Below are 24,990 nucleotides of genomic sequence, written 5' to 3'. Positions count from 1 at the left end.
TGGGCCAGTGCGGGTGGGGAGCTAGGCAGGTGAAAGGTGAGAGAAGGACCTCGGGGACATCACACTAACCAGTCGCCAACACCAACTACAAACACCGTTACGCAGGAGAAATCAGGTCAACGTTTCGTCTTCAGTGTCAGCACCAAAGAAAGCCTAAGGAGGCAGGAAAGAAAAGATGATGATCTGCTTATGTGTTTTATTATTATTATTGTTTATTATTATTATTATTATTACTATATGATTTTGTGTATGTGTTGTATGGTTCATTTCGTGAAGGCGAATGGAGAGCCAATCCACTCTCTCTCCCAAGACGAAAGCCAAGGCAAACTTGCCATGGACAGGAATCTGTACACTGTGAATACAGCCAGGTCACTGTTTCTCAACGTTTGTAATCTACTTTGTACCAGGCTCCTTGAGGTAAAAAACAATGTCTTACTCATGTTTGTAACTCCTTCAGCCCCTAACACCTATCACACGCTTTGCCCGTAAGATGCTCAGTAGCCATACATGAATACATTGAGCTTCTGGAGTCCAGGAGGGCACTCACTCCTCCCCACCCTCCTCCCCCTTACATCTTCCCTCCCATCATCTACCTTATAAAGCACATGAGCACCCCCCAGGCATCTTCTTACTCCATTCTGTACTGACTCGTCCACCGCCCTTTGTCTCCCATTTCAAACATTTCAAATGTCATTTAGGAAACAGGATTCTAGAAATCTGGAGCCCAAAGTCACTTTAGACCCTGCAATCCAGTTTTCTGACCTGAGGCAGGTCTGTAATGTCTCTCTCCAACTCCATTTCTTGCCTTCCTCAGTGAATATTTTCTGGGTCCCAGTTAGGCATTAGCCATTCCAGAAAATATTTCATGTTCCGCTCTCTTATTGCCACACTCCTGGACCCCACATTCCCCCTGGAGACTGAGCACTGGAGAGAGATGGAAAAGTACTTGGAATGTGTGTGCATGTGAGGAAAATGCTAAGTGTTCTGTCTGATGACTTCAGTGACAAGTCTGCTTCTTTAGAAACTTGACTAGACAGAGGGCGAGGGAAAATGAAAAGGCAGAAATGTGTTAAGCTTGGCTGAATAATGGCCAGCAGGGTGAAAAGATAAGATAACCACCCACCCACAGGATTTCTACCCTCCAGCCCAAGAAGGCTGGCAACAAGCATCAAATCTACTCTTAATGGAGGGTATGCTTGAAAAGTAACTTTACAGCCACTTGTAGGAAACAGAATAGGGAAGTTGGTGAAAGAGAGAAGATGCCTACGTGTGTGGGATACTATCCCCATCTCGGAAAATAACCATGATGATATGATCTTATTTGGGATCATTTCATTAAAACAGATTCAGCAATTAATGCCAGTGTTGCTGTCAACAATCCTAAGGGCATGAATAGATACTGAGCAAGTTGTGCTGAGCAGCCCGCAGGAGGATGTCTCCCTTAATCCTCCTGCCGTCCTCTTACAGATGAGAAAATTGAGGCTTGGAAAGGTGAGTTTCCCAATGTTATCCAGTTATTAGTGCCAGGACTATGACTCAAACACAAATCAGCTTAAGAGCAACATCTCTGCTCTTGTTTCCTTTGTAGTAATATGCCCAGTGCATCGAAGTGGACCCTCTTAGAACACTGCTTCTGTTACCTTCAGAACGCTCAGGTATGTACGGGGCAGACCTTGGCCTTGTTACCTGAAGATGTGAGCCTAAGCCAAGCAGTGCCATTTACCAGCTGTGTGGCCTTGGGTAAAGCCCTTCATTCCTCTAGGTCTGGATTACCGAACCCCTCAAATGAGAGTGGTTTTAGCTTTGTGGATCTCACTAGGTTGTTGTGAGGAGAACATGAAGTAGCTGTAAATAGAAGTGCCTGGGGCACATGCAAGGAATTACCGGCACTCCCTATCCTTCAGGTATTGGGAGTTGGTACTAGGCAGCTAGGAATAGAAAACATGGTCCGTTGTCTGCTGTCTGGTGTTATCATTAGTTTTGGCTCCTCTCCTCTTCCTACTCCAAAACTCGAGATTAATTGCCAGCCGCCTTTCCAATAGGATTTTGTTTTCCTTTGGTAGAGAGGAAATGAGCCAAAACTCACCCCATAATTCCATTTTCGGCAATAAGTAGAGTGGGGTCCCTGACAATCACCCTGCCTACCCCACAGGACAACTGGGAAACTGTTGACTGGTCATGCATGAAAGAGCATGTTCTAAGCAGTAAAGGACTATCCAGAGAGAAGAAGTCTCAGTCAGAGAGCTCCATGCCTGAGGGACGGATCTTGGAAATGAGTAACTATACCTATGTGGCCAGAATCTGCGGGACAGACATGCCGGGGAGAGGTGCCAGGTCAGTTTCCAAAAAGCACCGTGGAAACCAGTCAGTTGCATGGGAGGCTGGTGAATTCATGCTGTCCGTCCTCACCTCCCTTTGTACTGACAATTCCTTGGCCTCCTCCAGTTTTGATTTCCCTTGTTTCAACTTCCTGTTCCTGTATGACTGCTCAATGGCTCAAGTTAACTTCACTGGGCCAAGTGCTGGAGAAACAGAGACATGTACAGCATGACCATGCCCCCGTGGAGCTCGCAGGACAACAAGGATGGGAGAAGACAGAGGTTGTGGGTACTGGGTGCCAAGTGGTTCCTGCAAACTGGAAATGGTACAGGTTTGAAGAGAGAGTGGCCCACAGGGGAAGTCACTGGGGAAGGTTTCTGGAGCAGATGGGACCGCGGCTATGTCTCAGAGGCAGGACTTGCAGAATGAATGTATTATGGTCCTCCGTTGTTGGGGGCTTCTAAAATCTGTTTTTAAAAACACTTTAAAAATGCAATCTGCTGGGGCGCCTGAGTGGCTCAGTGGGTTAAAGCCTCTGCCTTCGGCTCAGGTCATGATCTCAGGGTCCTGGGATCGAGCCCCGCATCGGGCTCTCTGCTCAGCAGGGAGTCTGCTTCCCTCTCTCTCTCTCTCTCTCTGCCTGCCTCTCTGCCTACTTGTGATCTCTGTCTGTCAAGTAAATAAATAAAATCTTAAAAAATATAAATAAAAAAATGCAATCTGCTGAAAGATCAGGAAGCAGAAATGGAAAAAACTGGGTAAATAATTTTCTTGGAGATATTCCTGCACTTACCTAGTACTAGATTATCCCAAAACATCAGCTAAGTAGGGATCATCTCCCCAAAAATTGGGGGAAATAATTTGAGATTGAAAAAACCTTCATCATGAGAACTCAATTGGACTTCATACACTTACTTTATGGATTCATTTTGGGTAAGAATATACATAGGCCTTAGCATCAGACCATTAATTGGGATCAAATCCTGGTTCTATCTTTTACTATCTGAGTTAACTTGGGCAGAATTACCTAACTTCTAATAGTTTCATTTTCCTTACCTGCAAGCTAGGAATTCTAATAGTATCTGGGTTACTGGGAGGAATTAAATGAGGTATTTGTTTAAAGCACAGTGTGGCCCAGAGGAAGCTCTTGCTTATAGAGGAGGGGGACATCATTAGGTTTTCAGCATATAGGGGAGATAAAAACCTCAGTTTAATCTCGACTGCCTTCTTCAACTGCATCATCAGGGCTTCCTTGCTTTGTCATATAGTTCTCCCAGACCCTTCAATGATGGGAAATCAATGAGTGGGCTTTCCTGCCCCTGTATATTTTTCCAGACTTTGCACTTGGTCAGTAAGTCTATTTTCAGTCCAAATCTCACATGCTCCTTTGGGACTTTTCATCTGATAAACATTCCTTGTATGTTCTTGAGTATGGTATCCATTCCCTGAACCCTTACCCAGAGCTTCCTTGCATGTATGTCTGCTCTGTTAGGCACAATGATGACCTCACCAGGGTCAGACAATGGCTACGATTTCATCTGGACCCTGATGACCAGTCCATAGGCTAGAACCCAGAGCTTAGCAACTGGCCGAGGCCCAGAAGGCAGTTGGAAACCAAAGAACAGTCCAGCCTGATTGTTTTGAGATGCCTGCCCTTAGGCTGCTATAAATGAGCTTGAGGAATCAAATAGGAAAAGAGAAAGATCATTCCGTTATGTCCCTTCTCCCAATTTTTTGACTCAAGAGTTTGCTAATTTGCCTCCTGTTAAATTAGTGTTTATCAGAATCTCCTGGGATCTACTGAATCAGAATCTGGGATTAAGACCTGGGAAGCTGCACTTTTACGGTTATGCCAGATGTCTGTAATATGGGGACGTCCACAACTACACTTGGAGAAGGACTCCCTAAACCTCTCTCTCACTGTGTGTGAGGCTGGAAGGAGAGGTTGTCCAAGAGGGACCCTCCACTTCAACTAGAGCACCTCTGATTTTGCCTGCTGTGCTTGGTTATACCTCACTGTAGGCTTCCTTCTTCACACAAATTTTCTTCAGATTTAAAAAATGGTTTTTGATAGCCATTGGTATGGAAAGAGCATTGGATTAGGAGTCCAGGTGGCCTATGTTCAAGTCCCTGCTCTGCCATTTACCAGCTGCGTGACTCAGGCAAGTTGCCAACCTTGATTGATAAACCATTCGAGGAAGGCTCCAGAAGCTAAGGCTGTGGCCGGGCAGCATAATGAACAATTTTCAACAGTCATTCTTTATCTCCCCTTTTCGTAAGAACTTTTCCTGGGCATTGCCTCCTCCTATCTCCTTGGGTCACCTCCTGATGATGGAATGCACAGGTAAGCGTTCTTGGAGAGCGCCAGCTCACTGGAACCAGTCCCCAACCAGATCCACCCATCTTCATGGCCGAGCTCCATCTTTCCTTTCAGGCTGTCCTCCCCCTTCCCTCTCCACCATCACCATAGCAACACAGTGGTGTAAAAGATAAAAGAGCTAAGGCATCTAAATATAGTCCGAGTCTCAACACTTCCCGCATGGCGCCTAAAACCTAGGGGGTGACAGCTAGAAGCATCCAAAGGATGAGTGGCAGCCAGGAGGGAGGATGAGTCACAGGAAGGGTCGAGGATAGAAGAGAAGGGCAGGGAATGGTGATTTACTGAGCCTGCTGCCTGTGTCTTCTCATCTAGGCTACACACCACCCGATGTGGATGCTATCATCTCCATGTTACTGCTGAAGACACAGAAGCTCAAAGAGCTTAGGAAGTTGGCCAAGGTCACACAGCTGCAAGCATTAGAACTAAGACTTGAACTCGAGAGTCTGCGACCCCAGAGTCTATGTGTTTTCCCCACCATATCACATATGCAGACGCAGACGCGAGAGCTTGCTGGGGATGCTGCACTGTTTGAGCAGGTCATAGAACCACGCTGAGGGCAGAACTCCACTGAACTATTGGATGGGTTTAGACTCGGTGTAATGGTAACTGGGAGGAGAGGGAAGGTATATGGCTTCGACCCGAGCAGCCCCTAGGTATTCCTTGAGGGCTGAAGGGAACAAGAGGGAGTGTTGGTGAGACAGTATTTTCTAGGTGCATGTCACGGAGTGGGAGTGGAGGCCTTTGTCATGCCCTAAAATGGAACTTAAACTGGTTAGAAGCCATAAACCAGAGCAGGCTCACTGTGACTCACACCATCACTCATTCCCTCATTCAGTCATTCCACAAATATTTTTATTATGCACCGGACATGTGCTCAACATCAGGGATAGGGACACAATTAAAACAAGGACAGCCCCAGCCCTCCTGGAGCTTAGAGTTGGGGGGGGGGGGGAGAGACAAATGAGGAAATAATAATAACACACTTGATTGCTTCTTTACAACTGTGATGGGGACAATGAGTACCTAACAGACGAACATTGCCTCCCTGATGGTATCAGTGGAAGGGAAACACAGAAGCTCTTACAAGTGAACAAAATCCACTTAATCAATTAAAAAAAATTTTTTTTAAGATTTTATTTATTTGACAAAGAGAGAGAGATCACAAGTAGGCAGAGAGGCAGGCAAAGGGAGAAGAAGAAGCAGTCTCCCCGCTGAGCAGAGAGCCCGATGTGGAGCTTGATCCCAGGACCCTGAGATCATGACCTGAGCTGAAGGCAGAGGCTTGACCCACTGAGCCACCCAGGCGCTTCAACTTGATCAATTTTAAAGGTGATGTGCATTTTCAAGGTGAACAAGGCTGCTGTCCTCGGCCTTGACCAAGGTAGCTTGGCCTTCACCATGGGCCTGTGTGGTCAGTGCACCCAGCAGACCCATTCCCTGCCTCGTGTCTTCACTATAATCACGAAGTCTATATAAACCACACTTTCAAAACACAACAAACTAGGCCCAGATTAAATCTGACAGCAAGGAAACAAATCACGTCTTCTTCCTCCAGTGCTTAGTATCGCCAGCGTGAAACAGAGTGTGTGGTGTGTAGACAGGATGAGTCAGGCTATGGTATTGGCTCCTGAGGGCTCGTGGGAGCGGCCCTGGGAAAGTGTCTGTGAATTAGGCAGGGGCAGGACAGGAGGGAGAAAGCATCAGAGTGAATTTCTGTGGATCCAAAGCCTTAGCAAACTACCGCAAGGCAGCCAGTCTGGGGGCTGCTGTATGAATGAGTTAGAATTAGATAATATAATGTGTGTGGAGCCCTTTAGCTCTTTAGAGAAATGCTGTCTAAATACATAGTGTTCACATCAAAGATAATGATACAGTACTCTATTTATAGTGCTCGGCTCCCTACCTGCTGGCTCTTTCCCAGGAATGTGGGGTAGATGAATGGGCAAGGTCTGGAGAATGTGCTTCAAAATCCTTGATTAAAGGCCCTCCAGACAGATGTAGAATTTTCAGCGCATTATATGACTGTCACTGTCATTGTGTTTTCTTTTCCCACCCGGAGTGTCACCGCCTTCTGTTCCAGGTGCACAGCTCTGCCTGGCTGTGGGCATGCCCTGAACGTCATGGGGAAGACATCAGCCCGCAGATGTGCAGTAGATACAAACATGTCTTTAACTGAGGGTTCCAGAGGGGCTGTGGGCTAGCTCCCGTCAGCGGGCCCTCGCCTCTCTGTGAACACAGGCTCTCCACCACAAGGGCAGAAGTATGCGGGTGTTGCACTCGAAATGAGTATTGACTACAGACCTTCTGGCCCCAGGAAGGGTTGAGAGGTGGCAGTTGGAGGAAGACAGTTGTCATGGAAGGGAAACAGACTCGCTTGCACTGAAAGCCAGTTAGGCCACACGGCCGCCAGGCCCATGGAGGGAGGGAGCAGGGTCAGAAGTCATTGACATGGGGGCAAGGTGGAAAAGGAACCCGAGCGACGGGCACTGATTGGGACTACAAAGTCAGACTCTTGCATCTCTGGTAAACGAAAATGGCGCGGAGGATGCCTGGGTGGCTCAGTTGGTTAAGAAAAGGGCGCGGAGGTGGGGGGATTGTCTGTCAAGGAGAACAGCCAGGATCAGGCTCCGTGGGCAGTGAATTCACATGCTGCCTCCACTTCATTGACCTCTTGTGGAGCCCTTTGCTGAGGCCGAGAAGTCTTCAGTACAACCCTTGGTACCATTGCTTCCTCCACACAAACCTCCATGGCGATCAGACAGGATCCTGGCGGGTGTCTCTTCGCAAAAGATGGGGTGGGATGAAAATAGGCGCATGAGCAGCCTCACCGGCCACGTGTGCGCTCCTGCCTCAGGAGAAAGCCAAGAGCAGCGTTGGATAGTAGGGAAGGTGGCCCCCCGAAAGGCAGGCGCTTGCACTGGGGCAGCAGGTGCTACGGAAGGACCATCTCCATCAGCGGAGAGATGTCCTAAGACTTCCTAAGGTCCTTATGCAGAGCTGGGAAATGAGGAGGGGTGCTGAGGAGATGTGAGCCCTCTCCAGACATACCCCCTCGTCTCGAACCATTCCTCGGGCCAACCACGGAGCTCAGAAAATACCCTGCCTGGTCCCACACCAGCCCTTGCCCTACTCCCAACCGTGTTGCCCTCTTCTGACCTGATCCTGGAGACTAGGGAAGAAAGAATCCTTTTCCTGGTGGCTCTGGCTCTTACTTAAACAACAGACCATGACCACATTCAGTGACATTTTGGACTGCTTACTACATGCCACTTCCCATGCTCCGAGTTTTACTTCTTTGTCTCAATCCTTTCAAAAACCTTCTGAGGCAGGTTTTAGTATCACACCCATTTTAGAGAAGGAAACTTAGACTCATAGAGAGGAAATAATTTGCTGCGAGTCCTAAAACTCTTACACCCTGAGTCCAGATATCTCTGGCCATAGGGCCCATGCTCTGAACCACTAATGACAGAGTGACTAATGATTTTCATGGAGTCCATCACCGGAAGGAAGCATGGAAAATACACTGCAATGAAGCCATGAGTGGAGTATTGAAGTGACAGCAGAGCCAGGTTTCAGCCAAGGTGACTCCTTTCGTGCGTGTGTCTAGGTACATGTGTCGAGGACCGGGGAAGGGAGTTTAGACTTGTTTGGGAAGGGAAAGGAGAGGGATTCGAGTGACCTTTTCATAAAAGTAGCCCAGGGGCAACTGGGTGGCTCAGTCGGGGAAGCATCTAACTCTTGATTTTTGGATCAGGTCATGATCTCAGGGTCGTGAGATGAACTCCGTGTCAGCTGCACACTGAGATTCTCTTTCCCTCTCACTCTGCCCCTCCCTGCTCCTAAAAAGGAAAGAAAGAAAGAAAGAAAGAGAGGGTAGCCCAGTAACCGGGCTCTAAAGGGAGTTGAGTTGTGTGGGCAGGAATGGAGTCACGGAGATCAGCCACATCTCTGCCACAGCCCTCGGACCACTGGAAGGCTGGCTCTGCAGTCCGTCCCTGGCTGGAATTCCGGTTCCCCCATTTAGTACTATTCATTCATTCCCTGAACAAACGTAGTGGTACCATCTCTGTGCCAGAGATAGTTCAGGTGCTGGTAAATGCGATAGCCTCAGTTTCCGCCCTCACCGAGCTTGTATTAGATTGGGGGAAAACAGACCATGCGTAGATAAACAAGAAAGACAAAACAAACCGAAGCGGTTTGGTGGAGAGTAGCTGGAGTCTAATCCCAGGGAGTGCACAGGGAAGTAAAATGCACGCTGAGACATTTTAAAAGGACCCGGTCCTAAGAGTATCTGGAGGCGGAAAGATCCAGACAAAGGCAACTGCTTTGGCAAAGGACCCAAGACAAGAATGAGGTTGATGGATTTGAGGAAATAGAAAGCAAACAGGGGAGGACAGAAGGTGAGGAGGGTGGGGAAGCCAAGCTGAGTTTTTGTGGGCGGCATCAGGTTCTCTGGGTGGTTTTGGAGCCCCCCAAACCCAGCAGATAGTTGCCTGGAAACCTATTTGAAATGCAAATTCCCAGGCCCCACCCAGACCTTCCGAATCAGAAGCTCTGGGGATGGAGCCCTTGGGTGATTTTGAGTACTAATGTTTCAGAACTCCTGGGCTAGATGATGCCATTTTAATTGTACTCTTAAGTATGAGGGGAACTTACTGAGGGTTTCCGGAGGGAAGTGGCATGTTATGATTTTTTAAAACAAATTTTTAAAAGTTTATTCTGACTGTAGAGAGGAGAATGGGCTGCAGCGGGAAAAGCGGGATGGAAGCAGGGAGCTGGGTTGGGTGACTGTCGTATGGGTTGGGTGGCTGTCGCAAGGGTCCCATCCTAATGTGACAGTGGTTTGACTAGGGTGGCATGGCGGAGAGGAGAGGTGGACCAGAACTGACAAGGTCAGGGAGGCAGAAACGAGTAGCCACAGAGAGCTGGCCACCATCTATCCAGAGCACAGTTCAGAGGCAATATTCTCCGAGAAGACATTCCGCCCTCCCCCAGTCCCTCCCTATTGTCTAAAAGTAGGGAGCACTGCCGAGATCCAGCCTGTCCCAGAGGGCAGGTGCTTCCTCAGCTGCGGGAGGACAGGTGAGGGAGAGCAGTGTGGGAGGGATTGACGCTATGAGGCTCAGGAAGTTGGCGGGCATCCTGGAAGGCTAAAGTTGTTAGCTCTGGAGAGTGAAGCAGGAGCCCTACTGACGGCGCTTGCGAGCGCTCGTGCTCTCTCTCAATCAATCAATCTCTCTCTCTCTCTCTCTCTCTCTCTCGTGTGCACACCCAGTTACTGAGTTGAATGAGACCCACAGTTTCCATAGCAAGGGTTGTGGTTTTTTTTTTTTTTAATTTTTTATTTTTTATAAACATATATTTTTATCCCCAGGGGTACAGGTCTGTGAATTACCAGGTTTCCAAAGGGACACATGCACCCGAATGTTTATAGCAGCAATGTCCACAATAGCCAAACTATGGAAAGAACCTAGATGTCCATCAACAGATGAATGGATCAAGAAGATGTGATATATATACACAATGGAATACTATGCAGCCATCAAAAGGGTTGTGTTTTTCTGGTCGTACCATTACCCACAAAAATCCCAAGAGAGAAATAAGGCCTCCCGCCCCCCTATTATAAGCTCAGAGAGAGGGGAGGACCAGGGGGAAGGCAGGGAATGAAGCCTCAGAGCCCAGACTCCTGTCTTTTGCTTTCTGGCCTTCTCTCTGTCACACCAGAAGGCACTGGATGGCCATTAGAGTTGATTAGGGTTAGGGTGAGGGGAGTCAAGCTTGGGCCCTGTCTTTATTTTAAATGTGTGGTATTTTGTTCATCACGATTGTTGTATTAATTCTTACTTTTAAAAAAATCGCAGTAAAATATGGCTGATGTGGATTACTGGGTCGTTTGGTGTACCCTTAAATTTTGCACCTACTCCTCACTTGCCTCAGCCTGGTACCATCTCTGGACCCATTGCTCTCTGCTCCCCATCAGCCTCTTCCACTGACCGTTCCCGGAATATCAGAGCTTTAAACACTGGCAAATAGGATTTGTATGCCCCTCACCCTTGTGAAAATGTCAGCTTCTACCTTTGGACTCTCTGTTCTCCAAGAAGTTTGCCTACTACGTTCCTGACAAGGTCACCAAGTCCTGTGAAACTCGCTGTGAGCTAGGTTGTCACATTGGAGGGGACACAGTGCTCCGCGCTGCTGCAGCTGAGATGGGGCTCAGATTTAGGCAGTCTGCTCCAACCGTGGACAGCCTGGGCCCCGTTTTGTCTCTAGGTGGTGCAAAACAAGAATTTGCCCTTTGGCTGGTAGAAGAAGGCAGGAACTGGAAATCAGTTCATGCAGGAGTCTGGCAGGTGGAAATTACTGACAACCCCGCTGGGGCCCACAGCACAATACACTCAGATGGTGACAATGGCTGACAGTGACCCGTCTGCTGTTTTCTCATCCAGAGCTGCTGCTCTGCGCACAACCCCAGGGGGCGGCATTTCCATTGACTGGCAGGAGAACAGAGCCCACTGCCGGTGTGCGACACGGAAGCTCTGTCTTCGTTTAGTCCCTGATTGATTCAGTCAAGAAAACATCTATAGAATAAGCACATTTTCCATGTAGTTAAGTCTCTAATTGAAGGATTTTCTCTAACCAGCCCAGGGACAGGACTCTTTCCTGAACTTGCTATTCACTGGGCTTTCTAGAAATTATCCAGCAGCAGTACAGGCCGTATACGTGCTCTTACGGACAGGGCATGAAGTTGGCAGTACAGAGCCTCGAAAATGTTTGACTCAAATCCGGAAGAGCTGGTCCCTCTCGCTTCCTAATTATTAGCAGGTTTTTCTTGTACCTGAAGTTCGTGTCCATACGATATGGTCTTCTCCACTTTCTGCTTGGATCAAGGTCACTCTAGAAAATGAGATACCCGGGGGCACCGGGGTGGCTCAGCCGTTTGAGCATCCGGATCTTGATCTGGCTCAGGTCATGGCCTTGGGGTTTGTGGGATGTAGCCCTGTGTCAGGCTCCTGGCTCAGCCCAGAGTCTGCTTGAGACGCCCTTCTCCCTCTGCCCCTCCCCTAACCTGTGTGCACACCCTTGCTCTCTCTCAAAGAAAATCTAAAGAGAGGGGGAAAAAAAAAGAGAGAGAGAGATGCCCACTGGAGAGGGAAAACAAGACAGAGAGACCCAAAATCTCCAAAGCCGTTAATCAGATAACCAGCCACTTGGTCTCTTCGGTGCCGGGAGCACACAGGTAAATAAAATGATTTTGTAGATAATTTTCATTGCTTTTCCAGGAAGGGAATTTATCAGCTTCAGGGTACAGCAGGCATTTGTTCCCAGACCATTGGTAGGTTTGTTTGTTTTACTTCCCCTCTTGACTTAGAAGCAAGTGGGAAAGAATTGGAGCTGTGAATCGTCCTCCCTTTCCCAGACCCCACTCAGTTAAGGAGAGGCAGAGCAAACATGAGGGCTGTACAGGGCTAGAAATAACCAAGTCACATGTAGAGCCTAACCCTGTACAATTCCACTGCTCTGGGGATCGGAAATCGGATGCTCCTTTGAGAATAAGTGGGACTTTCTTTCTTTCTTTTTTTTTTTTTTTAAGATTTTACTTATTTATTTGACAGGTAGAGATCACAAGTAGGCAGAGAGGCAGGCAGAGAGAGAGAGCAGGAAGCAGGCTCCCTGCTGAGCAGAGAGCCCGATGCGGTACTCGATCCCAGGACCCCGAGATCATGACCCGAGCCTAAGGCAGAGGCTTAACCCACTGAGCCACCCCGGCACCCCTAAGTGGGACTTTCAAGGCCAGACTCTCCTGTTAACCTAGAGTGGAGCTTCCCAGCCCTCACTCCACCCCATCAACCCCACTCACACCCAGCAAAGAGGGAGAGGAATCTATCCCAGCTTAAAGAGAAGAGAGCACTGTCATCCTGGCAGAAAAGTTGTAATTAGACAGTGCATGAGCACATTGATTTTCCACGTGTCTGAGCACACACTCACAAACACACAGCACTCTCTTTGCATTGTTGGCTGGGAGAAATGGTCTTCTCCCATTGCATTGTTGGCTGGGAGAAAAAGCTTCCTTGAGGTTCCCGCTTTGTTCAAACCAAGACGGGTTGGAGCGACCTGAGGCAAGTGTGTTGATTCGCCTTATTAAGATAATACATTTCCTAGAGCTTACTGTGACCCCCTACTTGCATGGAAATTCCGCACAAGCCAAGGGAAGCAGCAAAAGGGATGTTTGTCTGTCCATGTTCCCATCATAGGACTATAAGCTTCATGAGAGCAGGAACATACTTCCGATATGTAACGACTGGGTGTGTTACCGGGGTGGTGAGTTGTGTAATTCCTTGGTCCTCGTCTTCTCCAAGGAAAGAGGGATGCGATAGAGTGAAAGTAGCAAAGGGTTTTTTGTTTAGCAAAAGGAGACAGCTCTCCCCAGAGGCAGAGGAGCAAGAGGAGAGGAGGGAGGCAGCATGCTGAGCTCCGCATTGTTATTTTCTGGGGGGTCATTTGGTCTCCTCCCTCCCATCCTGTTACCATGGCTCCACCCATGAACGTGTCTTGGTTTCTTTTACTCCAACCTTTTGTGCAAGTTTATGGTCGTCATCTGCCCACTAGCCCCTAAGACAACCCACAGGGTGGGGGTGGGGGGACCAACCCGCAATGCAAATGGTATTACAGAGATATTATAAGAGCCTTGGGGTTACTAGCAGATAAGGTCTTTCTTAAGTGTGCAGGTTCCAAAGCTGGGGCCATCTCTGTTGCCCTATCTTCTGCTTATCAGTCTGGGCTAAACGGCAAAAAGGGTTGGTCTAAGGGAGATGGAGCGGTCGCTGGGTGGAGACCGTCCCTGGCAACTGTCCCTTTGTTATCCTCCTTTCTCCCTGGCTGCTCCTGTCTATCTAACTGCCTGCTCTAACAGGTTAGGAATGGGTGGATGGATGCATCATGGACCATGTATCCAGTAAGCCCTGAAGAGGAACCAAAGAAGGAGAGAGAGGCAAGACATATTTCGAGGCTTTGAAATAGAGCCTAGCTCAGGAGGCAAGATAATGATGTGTGAAGGCAGTATGGACTGCACCAGGCAGTAGATGACTGGATTAGTGCAGTAGTCAGAAGGTCAGGAACCCATCATGGGCTGGATGTGTAGGAACATCCTCCAGATCTAGGTGGTATCTAGGTTCTATTTGAATGGAGTAAGGGGCACCTGGACAGGTAGAGAGGAGGGCAGACTATCCCAAGTGCTTATAGGGCCCTTTATCCTTGACCCTACCTTCTCTCCTGACTCATCTGCTCCCCCCTCCCCCCTCCCTCGGTGCTCTAGCCAAACTGAACTCATTTCATCACCTTGAAGCCACCATGTATTTTTTTTTTCCACCACCAAGAGTTTGCATCGGGCATCCCCTCTCTCTGGAAAGAGGAAGACTCTTTCTTCTCCTTGTGGCCAGACCAACTTGACTCACCATTCAGGCCTCTGCTGAAATACCCCTTCCTCTGGTGAGGCTTCCCTGATTTTATTCTTGACCACATGCCTCCTCAGCTCTGTTCGTCCTCTATCATCACACTGACCACACCTGACTGTGATTATTTGATTGCTTATCTGCCTCCCCGCTACAGGAAAGTCTTGCTTGAGAATCACGTCTGCCATGCATTAGGAGCTTCCTAAATACTTAGTGAATGAAGTATTATGCAGTTTCATTGTGCGGTATCATCATTAGGAAGGAATGGATGCAGACCTGTACCCCTGGGGATAAAAATATATGTTTATAAAAAATTAAAAATTTAAAAAAAAAAAAAAAGGAAGGAACGGATGGGTGGATGAGTGGGTGGGTTGATGGAGCGATGGGTGTAGGAGGAAAGGGAGAGAGGGAGGGAAGAAGGAAAGTCTCCAGGGTGAGCAGGAGTACGGCATGTTTTGAGCATAATGAGAATCGAAGTGTAGGCTTTCTGTGGTCAGGCATGAAAAGATAAAGTTGAAGAGATGGGTGGTTGGATGGATGGATGGACAGATGGACGGACGGACATTACAGAGAGCTTCTAATTCCTGAACTGAAGGGTTCAGTCTTTATCCTAGGAAAGCATGGAGAGAATAAAAATCTGTAATTTAAAATATTTTTTACCTTGTAGAGCTGACCTGCAAATCATGACAGCCTTCAAAAGGAAGGGTGCCTATAAAGATTTTATTTGTCAGAGAGAGAGAGAGAGAGAGAATCACAAGCAGGGAGAACAGCAGGGAGAGGCAGAAGTAGGCACCCTGCTGAGCAAAGAGCCTGATGTGGGACTTGATCCCAGGACCCTGGGATCATGATCTGAATCGAAGACACTTAACCAACTGAGCTACCCAGGTGTGCCAAGGATGCCTATTTTAGAAGACTGATTTTCTAAGAAATAAAAATCCCCTCACTTTGCCCTGACCTTTGGGAGACGGAGTGAGTGGCTCCTTTGGGGGGTTTTGGTACCACTTTGCCTCTGACCCTATCCTGAAGACTAGATCTGTAATCATACAGTCATGTGAGATGCACTTTTCCCTTTAGCCACGGGTAAGAAGCTCTTCAGGCATTGGGAAAGTGGATATTTGGGAGAGCAAATGAGTCAATCATGAGGTACAGTGCCCAGTACGAGCCCAGACATTCCAGAATGACCACCAAGTCCTCAAACGTGTGCAGGTGTGTGCCCATGGACAGGCCCAGCAGTCAGGTCTTAACTGACAGTGGAGACAAAATGTTCATACATTTTGCTTAGAGAAAGCTCTATCTTTGTGACTACAGGTACTCATAACTATGAAGAAGTTGCAGGCTGGAGAGGGCTTATCAGAAGGGCCCAGAATAGATGCCAAAGCAGCAAAGATCACGTGCATGCTCCTTCACATGCACCCAAACACCCCTCCCTCCCAATTTGTACCTCCCTGCGTCGTCATCAAACAACACCTGACTACCCCTCCTTGCGCCCCCCGAGTTGCAGAGAGTTCTTCAGTGAAATCCATCTCTCTGCCTCAGCCTGTCCCATATTCCTGCTGGTTCTGGCATGCGTATGGAATAGTGAGTGAATCACACAAGAGTCTGCCAAGCAGGACTGCTGCTTACAGTTGTGCATGTTGTGCACTGAATAAAGACCCTTGAGTGGAAAGCTAACAATCCAGCCAGTTCTCTCCATGCCAAGCCCAGCATCCTGATGCGTTGCTGTGCAAGCTGGAGAAAAGCACCCTGTCCTTGCCAGGCTCTGCATCTCCAGGGCTGTGTCTTTTCTCAACTTTGCATAGAGGTGTTACCTAGCCTAGCAGTGGCCCTGCCATCAGGACAGAGTATTATGATTATAAAATAGATACGGCAAGACAGTTTCAAGAGATCATCTGGCTTAGTTCCTGACTTTGTGAAATGAACAAGCCTCACATATTGGTTGTCTATTGCTGTGTAACAAGTTGTCATAAACTTTGAGGCTTAACACAATGTCTAGTTATCGTCTCACATTTCTGTAGCTCTGAAGTTCAGGTCTGGTGTGACTAAGTTTTCTGTTCAGGGTCTCAACGAGGCTGACATCAAGGCTGGATTGGGCTCCTATGTGGAAGCCAGGAGGAAATGTCGGCTTCCAAGTTCATTCAGGTGGTTGGCAGAATCCAATTTCTTGTGGCTTAAAGCCTGAAGGTCCCAGTCCTTGCTGTCTGTCATTCAGGGAGCAGCCTGCTGCTAGAGGCCACCTGCATTCCTGCTCATACGACAGCCTTCATCTTCAAGCCAGAAACAGTGTATTGAGACCCTCTCATGGTTCAAGTCTCCGGCTTCCTCTTCTTCTTGGGCCCAAGAAAACTGTCTGCTTTTAAGGGCCCAAGTCCTCTCTTGGCCACCCATGTTCCTTTTATAAGCCAAATCTTTGAGACTTTTTTCCAAAGGCTTGTTTGGAGAAACACATTCACCTCACTGTATCAGACCATTGCCCATTTCAAGGAAACACTAGCATGGACAAAATCATTCCAGGGTCAGAATCAATCAGAACCACCTTTTGTCATCCTAACCTCTCTTAAACATTTTTTAGTAGAGTCTGACGCTGTGCGTGGTGTGCTGGAACTGGCTCCTGCTAGTTCATGAGAGCAGATTGTTAAATGTTTAGGAATTTTGCAAGATGGTCATTAAAAACTTAGTTGCCTGAGATTGACTTACAGTGGGTATTTATGCTGTGGAAGGCATAAACCCTAAATCAGAGTTCCTTTTTTTGTCTCCCCCCAGAGAGCTGGTCTACCAGTACCCCACTGGGTGTAGACCTTTACAGGTCATCTACCTGACTCTGTGCAGCAAGCAGGAATCCTCTCCATGGCCATTTTCACGCATATTTATCATCCTGCTTTTTAATACCACCAGGAACCGGGCAGCCACTCCCTTATCTGCCACTTCATCTCATTGCTGTCATGGTCTGTGCCGAGTAGAAGTCTGCCTTCCTGCCAATGGCCACAGTGCTTTGGAAGCAGAGTCTGTGACAGCCCCAGGACCACTGAGCGGTGTCGTCTTCTGCAACAGATGCCTGTCCCGTGGATCCACATTGCAGACCTCACTTAGAAGCACGGTCCTTAGAGCCACACTGGGTTCACATCCCAACTCTGCCACTTACTCAGCTATGACCTTGGGCAAGTCTCTTAACTTTTCAGGGATTCTGGTTCCTCATCTACACACTGGGGAAAAAAGCAGTACCTACCTCACTGGTTATGGCAAGGTTCCAGGGAGCTCATACCTGCAGAGAGAACAGCACCTTGCCTAGCAGGTTCCTGACTCACTGGTTTGCTGTAAGGATGAAATTACTTAATGTTCATGAAGTGCTTGAGTAGCACAGTGCCTGGCTCAGGGTAAGCACTATATAAATATTAGCAAATGGATTTGAAACATGGTTTGCAGATCTTTCACTGTACCCGTCACCCTACTCTGGGTGCACTCTGATGTCCCCCCGAGAATACAGCATCTTAAAGGACCTACTAACTCCAGCCTGTGGCTGAAGTGCTACCCTTCCATTCCAGCCTCCTTCTCCCTAACGGGTGCTGGCGTTTGAGCAGCTGTCTGATTTTCCCTCCTTTTTTAATAGCATCAGAGAGACCTCTCCAAGGAGTCTTGAGCCCTAGACCAGCAGCATGGGTGCCTCCTGGCTGTTTGTCAGGAACGCAGGGTCTCAGGCACACCCCAGATCCACTGAATCGAAATCTGCATTTTAACAAGATCCCCCAGGAGGCAGACATATGCACATCAGAGTCTGAGAAGCACTGTTTTGGGGGACCCTATGGACATCTGTTTTCAAGAGGGAATCACTTGGGGGCATCCTAAATCTTTTCATGAGACAAGGAACCTCTCCCCTAGACCTTGGTAAGAGCCAGGGGAGTGCCAGGGTCAGGCTGTCTGGGTGTGGCTGGGGATGGGAGGGGCTTTTCTGCCCTGAATTGGGGCCAGAAACCTGCTGGGGGAAGAGAGGGGGGTCTGCTCGTGCCTAATAAGGAAGAGTACAAGAACCCAACACAGAGCATGAGGCTTCTGAAAGCTCCCACAGAAAGGCTTACGGGTCCACTGCCCGCTGTCCTCCAGGCCTGGGTGGAGGGAGCTTTGTGAGTTGTGAGCAGGCCTGGAGCACCTGGAAACGATGAGAAAGAACCCTTCTCGATGGGGAAGAGTCATTTCATAGAAATCCGAAGAGCAGCTAAATTAGAGATTACTTAGAGATTACTTTTAGAAAAGGAGGGCCAAAGGGTTAGCCAGCCTCCTACTCCCGGCGCAGTACCCAGGCAGAGCCACTTAGGAACCGAATTTCTCCCCTGCTGCCTGCATTTAAATGGGAGAATTCTGTGGTTCCTCGATGTGGCACAGCTCAGGAATGGCGTCCAGAGTTTATTATCCTCCTGCTTGCATAAAATAAGCGGTAGCAGTAATAAGGGACGTTTGCTAAAATCCCAGCTGCACTGTGTGCTAGCTGTATGACTCCAGGCAAGTGACTTAGCCTCTCTGAGAATTTGTTTTCTCATCTTTGAAGTGCACGTAATAATTCCTATGTTAGACAGGGGAAGTAAGGATGAAATAAGGACATTCTCTTGGTGTTGAGAATGTAAATGTGTATCTTATTGCAAATCCCTTTCCCGTGTAAAGCCAAGTCCACAGGGCCCCCTCCTCCAGGGTAGTAGTCATCCATTCTACAAATAAATGCTGCTTCCTCGCTCTCTTTCACCCTCAGGGAACTCAGTGGCTAAAGAGCACCCTTCCCTTTGCAGTGTCCCGAGGACGAGAGGCCTGGTTTGGAATTGGGTGTCCTCAGTGCAAAGGAATGTTCTGAGAGGCCAGGCAGGCAGACCAGAAACGGGTTTCCTGATCCCTCCTGGCTTGTTGGTGGGAGAGCTCCTGGGAGGGTCTTTTCCAAGCAGTGACCCCTTCGAGCTTGGGAGCGCTGCCGGCTTTGGTTCCTCCCTCAGCAGAAGGCTGGGAGGAGAAGCAGGGCAGGTCAACACCTCGCCTTGGTATGGTTCAAAGCTCCCAGCCAAGCCCCATGAATTCAGTCCCAGGGTGTTGCTGGAGAGCGGTCCTGTAGACAGACGAGTGGAGTGGGCTCAAGGACAGTAGAGTTGGATGACACTGGGCTTCTGGTCTCTTCGGCCCATGGAAATCCTTGGGCATTATATCAGAAAAGCCTTCAAAGCAATGTTTTACTGCTGCTCCTAATGAGTTTTTGCTGCAAAAAGGCAGGTGTGTTCTCAGCCGTGTCAGAAATTCACCTCCAGTCCTTCAGCAAGTCATGGTCAAGGTCCTTCTCCACGCTGGCCACTAGGACCGTGGCGGCAAGTGAGGCAGTTTCCCTGTGCTTACATCCCAATGTGGACAGACAGACTAGAAACAAGAAAGTTAATAAACCAGCCATTTGTCTTCAGGCTGTGATTGGTGCCCTGAAGGGAATGAGCAGACGGACCATAGAGGAAGGTGACCCGTGGCGGGGAGGGTAGAGATAGTGAGCAGGAGAAAGACACAAGGAGGTCAGGTGCCCATGGAGGGCTTCTCCTAGGAGGTGATGCTTATGCGGAGACCCAAAGAATGAGGATAGCACAGACCCAGGCACAGTGAACAAGCAAGGATGATGCCTCAAGTGGAAAGGGTCTTGATTTAAGGAATAGAAAGAAAGACCAGTGTGTGTGGGACTCCCGAGCGAGGGGAGAATAATGGGAATGGAGTCAGCAAAGTCACCAGCAGCTGGGATGTGTAAGGTCTTAGAGGCCATGGTAAGGGCTCTGCATTTATTCCAATGATAGTGGTGGGATAGGACTTGGATTGTGTTTTTAATAGCCCTGGGTCATTATGGGGGAAGGAATTGAAGGAGGGGGCAAAGGCAGGAATATCGCTTACAAAGTTATTACGAAGTCCAAAGGAGACGCAATGGGTGTCTTGACTGGGGTCTCAGTAGCAGAGGGAAATGTGGCAGCAAATTACATTAGGGTTGGGGTGGGGTTGGGGGAAAGAGTGAGGAGAAGGAAAGAGTCAGCAGTGATTTCCAGGTCTGGATAGACCATGTTGCTGTTGACTGAAATGAGGAAGAACAAGTTAGGAAAGAGAACTCAAGACCCGGCTGGTGACTCTCCCTTAATTTAAATGTCCTTGTGGCTTCATCTGTGGCTTGAGCAGAATTGAGGACTTACTTGGTTTTCAAGAGCTGGAAGAGAAAGGGTTTCTCTAGCTCCAGGCAGGGTCCAAATGGAGGTAGTGCCATCCCCATGAATGATCCCAGCGAGGGAGTCAGATACCCCATCTCCTGCACTCCTCCAGCCAGTGGGTCTGCTAGGCCCACCTCAGTTCCTCGGGCCACTACTACTGTCTAGCCTCGTTTCCCTGTCTTCCACTGAGTTATTGATGGCATCTCTTATTCTCTTCATCTGTTCGCTAAAAGTCACAAGCACAAGTCACAGACGGTCCCCAGACGTGGTCTGTCCAGCCCAGAGCTTGTCACTGACAGAGACTCAAGGCCGGATTTTGAAAAATCGTGTGAGTTGCTGTCTGTACTCTCACTTTAGCATTATCAGCCCCTCCGCTAACCCATCTAGGATGGATCGTCCTGCACTATCCAGTCCTTTCTTTTCTTTTTCTTTTTTTTCTTTTTTTTTTTGGCTAAGATTTTATTTATTCATTTGGCAGGCAGAGATCACAAGTAGGCAGAGAGGCAGGCAAAGAGAGAGAGGAGGAAGCAGATGAGGGGCTTGATGCAGGGCTCGATCCCAGGACCCTGAGATCATGACCTGAGCTGAAGGCAGAGGCTTTAACCCACTGAGCCTCCCAGGCGCCCCTATCCAGTCCTTTCTTGACCTGACTTCCGTTTCCGGCCTGTACCCCGTCTTGAGCCACCCGTTCTATCTGCTGATCTCCCCTTATTTTCTGACTTAAAGACTGGAGATGGCAAGAGTCCCTCCCATACGACTCTCAACCCCCCACATCAGGGTCCTGTTGCCCTTAGTAATAATGGTTGTTATTTATTAAGTGCTCACGAGGGAGGGAATGTGTCCCCACCAAGTGCGTCACGTGCATGATCTCATTTAAGAACTCACTGAAGTAGGTGTTCAGATAACAAATGAGATTTGAAGAGCTTTAGCTGGTTGCCCCGGGGTCACCCAGCTAGTGAGAAGTGGAGGCCCGATCTGACCCCAGGTCCTCAGTGTCTAGTACCAGGGCCGCTGCTCTCAAGGAGGAAAGTCAGAGGCTGAACGCTCACGCTTTCCGTGTTGGCGAGCCAGCTTTCGCTGCGACAGCGTGGCTGCGGCAAGTGAGGACAGTTTGGCGTCTCTGATTTTGAAGCCGCGGACTGGCAGGTGCTAGGGTGTGTTAGTAACCACTCTTCATTCACCTCGGGAGCCACAGGCCCACATTGGTTCTCTAGGGTCAGCAGCGTGGACAAGGGAAGCTCTGTAACCATCCAACACGCTCGACGGGGACGTGGGAAAACTTGGGCGAGCAGAGAGGTTGTTCCAAGTCAGAATGTAAAGATAGTCCTACTTGATGTATGTGTGTGTGTGTATATATATATACAACATATATACGTGTGTGTGTATGTGTGTATATGTGTGTGTGTGTGTGTGTATATATATATATATATATTTTTTTTTAAGGGAGGTGCAGAAGACCTCAGCCTCCTCAACAAAGGGTCCACAAAGGGTAGGCCTGTGGCCCCCTCAAGTCTGCAAGGGTGCACGCCCCATGGGCAGCTGGACAGGGCTCCTGCATGTGTCCCTTCGTCCCACTGCTGAGGGGAGACTCAGCTCTGGGCACACCCCTCCAGCAGTGTCCCACACCCTCTGTGACCGGCCTCAACTGGAGTCTGGTGCTGGAATGTCCCCATTATTAAGCAAAGGTTGGGGGACGCCCAGGTCCATCCTTGTTTTTAAAGCTCCTAGTAATAGGAAGGAAGGAAGGAAGGAAGGAAAATGGAAATCAGGACTACAAAAATTGGTTTATGTTTTTCATTGTTTAGCACCTTTTAAAGATTTTTTTTTTTTAATTTATTTGACAGACAGAGATCACAAGCAGGCAGAGAGGCGGCAGAGAGAGAGGGGGAAGCAGGCTCCCCGCAGAGCAGAGAGCCCGATGTGGGGCTCCTCCCAGGACCCTGGGATCATGACCTGAGCTAAAGGCAGAGGCTTTAACCCACTGAGCCACCCAGGTGCCCCTGTTTAGAACCTTTTAACGTAAAAATAGTATAATTGTGCTAATCGCAAGGTCACTATAGGATTTGTAAGGTAACTGGGGCTCAGAGCGCCCTAGAGTTCATGTAATCCAGTTCTTGCCCCCACTGAGGCTGCAGGCCTCATTCGGAGGTAGCTTACAAGCTTTTGAAGCCCTCTGTGAGTTCCAGGATGTGTGACTTGAGCCGCCTGGCCCTCCTGGCTTCCCCATGGTAGTCCCTGCCACAGAGAAAGGGAAGAAAAAGTCCTTCTGTGTCCAGGCAAGACTCCCACAGGCCAACAGGCCCCCCATCTGCGTCCTTTCTATGACATATGCCTTTCAGACCAATACCAGCTGATTTCAAAAGTCAAAAAGTTCTCCCTGTCCCCAGAGCGAGAAAGATAAGGAAGCGAACATCACGGAGGACCTAAATGACGGGACCATTATGCTTATATTATTTCCTTGCTCTCACAACTGCCCTGGGACGGTGTAAGCATTATTTAACCTGTTTCTGTATGAGTTACATTATTTGTCCAAGGTCACGTGGCGTATCCAAGATTAGAACCCAGAACCTTTGACTTTCCAGCCTTTGAGTCTGACCATGCCACGAAGCCCCACGAAGCCTAAGAGGAGCCCGGGGAGCCTGGAAGGGGGCCTGGGGCAGCCCCTCCCCTCGGTGCCCCCGTGGGGACAAACTTTGACCTTTCTGGATCTTTTTACTGTTTCTTTCTCTTCCTGTTCCTTCTCCCAGCTGGCTTGCTGCCACCCCAATCTGCTCCCTGCTTATGATACTTATTTTTCCATCCACAGCAAAACAATTCACATCAAGGTAATTGATGATGAGGCGTATGAGAAAAACAAGAATTACTTCATTGAGATGATGGGCCCCCGCATGGTGGATATGAGTTTTCAGAAAGGTGTAGTACCCTGTCCTCCACACTAACATTAACGTTCTCTCCTCTCCTCTCCTCTTCTGGTTCTTTCTTTCCCCAGGCTGTCTGTCTTCCGTTCTCCCTTTCTTCTGCCCCTCTCAATCCACGTCCCCTTGTTTTCTTTCTTGTTCTCTCATTTCCTCTCTTTGCCCCTCTCCCTCTCTCTGATCCCAGCACTGCCCTAACACCTGTCAGCCTGTCACATGGGATCCGTAAGAGGGATGTTCAGGAGTCAACGGTAATTTTTGTGAGATGGAGAAATGGGTATGGGAAAAACACAGTGTGGGGGAAAGAGAGAGAGAGAGAGCCAGAGCCCGGAGTATCATATACGGGGCTCTCTGCTTCTCCTGGATGTCTTTCTATATGGGAAAGAGAAAGACCACACAACCTGGCGCCAGGTGGGAGGGCAGTGCTGGGAAACTGGCCTCCGCGCTCAGCACAGATTCCCATGGGCCGCTATTCTCAGGGCTAAGCTTAGAGTCTGCAGACATTGGCAATCAGTGTATTTGGATTTGGGTTCTATTTATGGTTCATCCCATTCCTCAAAGCAGGCCTTAGGAGCCATTTTTTCTGAATATTCCTGCTATCAAGGTGTGTTTCCCTCCTGACCTTGATTGAGCTGAAAGTACAGGTTTTAGTTTCAGGTCAAGGTTGCAGACCTATCTGCTGGCCTCTTGTTTTTGCTGCAGAGAACATCTAGGTGTGGTGGCAGAGACTTAGAATGGTGGGCTGGGGATTATGGCTTGAGTGGAAGCTTTCCCACAAGATCACAGTATTTCTCAGAGTAGATGAAGCCTTTGCCTTCAACTTAAATGACCGCACACACCCCAGACTTCCCACAGGCAAGTCAGAACATCCTCTTCTGGACAGACCATCTGGGTCAAGGGGAGCCACCAGTATCTGGGGACAACTTTCCTTCCCTCCAGTTCATATTCCTCCAGCAAGGCCCTTGGTCCCAGAGCACCCACTCCTAACCCACAGCAGAGTCCCTGCAAGGGAAAAGCTGCCAGGCTCACAAATCCTAGGTAGCCCCAGGTTCCCATATCTAGGGCTTAGAGAGAAGTTTCTAGAAAATCTTCTTATCAGTCATTTAGCTTTGTCTTTTGTCTACTGAGCAAGGTATGTAAAGGTGTCCAAAAATAGCACCGAAAAGGGTGACCTAGAATGTACTTGTGAAACACACACACAAAATCCAAGTGTACAGCAAACCTTATGGCCAGCAAACCCCCTCAGATCAGTCTACCATTTTACAGACAGCAAAGCGGAGCGTGTCTTCAGAAGGAAAGAGGAACATCAGAGGCTCTGACGAGACATTTTAGGTTATTGTTTGTTAGTACCTCTTTGCCCTTTAGAGAGCATTTGGGACCCAGACCAAAGACAAAGCAAGCAGAAAATAACAATCATGGCTCGCTACTGGGACGTGCGAACCCCACTGTGGTTCCAGGAAGGACCAAGATGGGGAGCGCAACTTCTCCAAGGACAGCTGGCCTGAGCCAGCCTCATGCGAGTCTCCAGAGGGGAGCGATTTTCAAAGAAACTTGGCTTCGCTTGGTGATTTGTTTCTAAACGACACTAGGCTCTGTTGAGATGTCGAGAAATGATTATCTGGAGCCTGGGGAAAGCTCCTTCACCACTTTCCCCAGGCCTCAGATAATCAGCATTTAAGGAAACCAGCCTTGGCGATAGAAGTACAGAGGTGATTTAGAATTTGATGACA

General features: G+C 48.7%; 1 protein-coding gene across 2 annotated transcripts in view; it reads left to right on the top strand.

Annotated features, from left to right (window-relative positions):
* The window catches only part of SLC8A3 (solute carrier family 8 member A3), a 139,578-nt gene that overhangs the window by 96,164 nt on the left and 18,424 nt on the right, over window positions 1–24,990 (top strand). The gene's annotated exons all lie outside the window — the stretch shown is intronic.

Source organism: Mustela lutreola, chromosome 7, assembly GCF_030435805.1.
Source record: "Mustela lutreola isolate mMusLut2 chromosome 7, mMusLut2.pri, whole genome shotgun sequence".
Taxonomy (NCBI): Eukaryota; Metazoa; Chordata; class Mammalia; order Carnivora; family Mustelidae; genus Mustela; species Mustela lutreola.
Note: the sequence above shows the minus strand (reverse complement) of the source record. Positions and strands in the feature narration are given on the sequence as shown.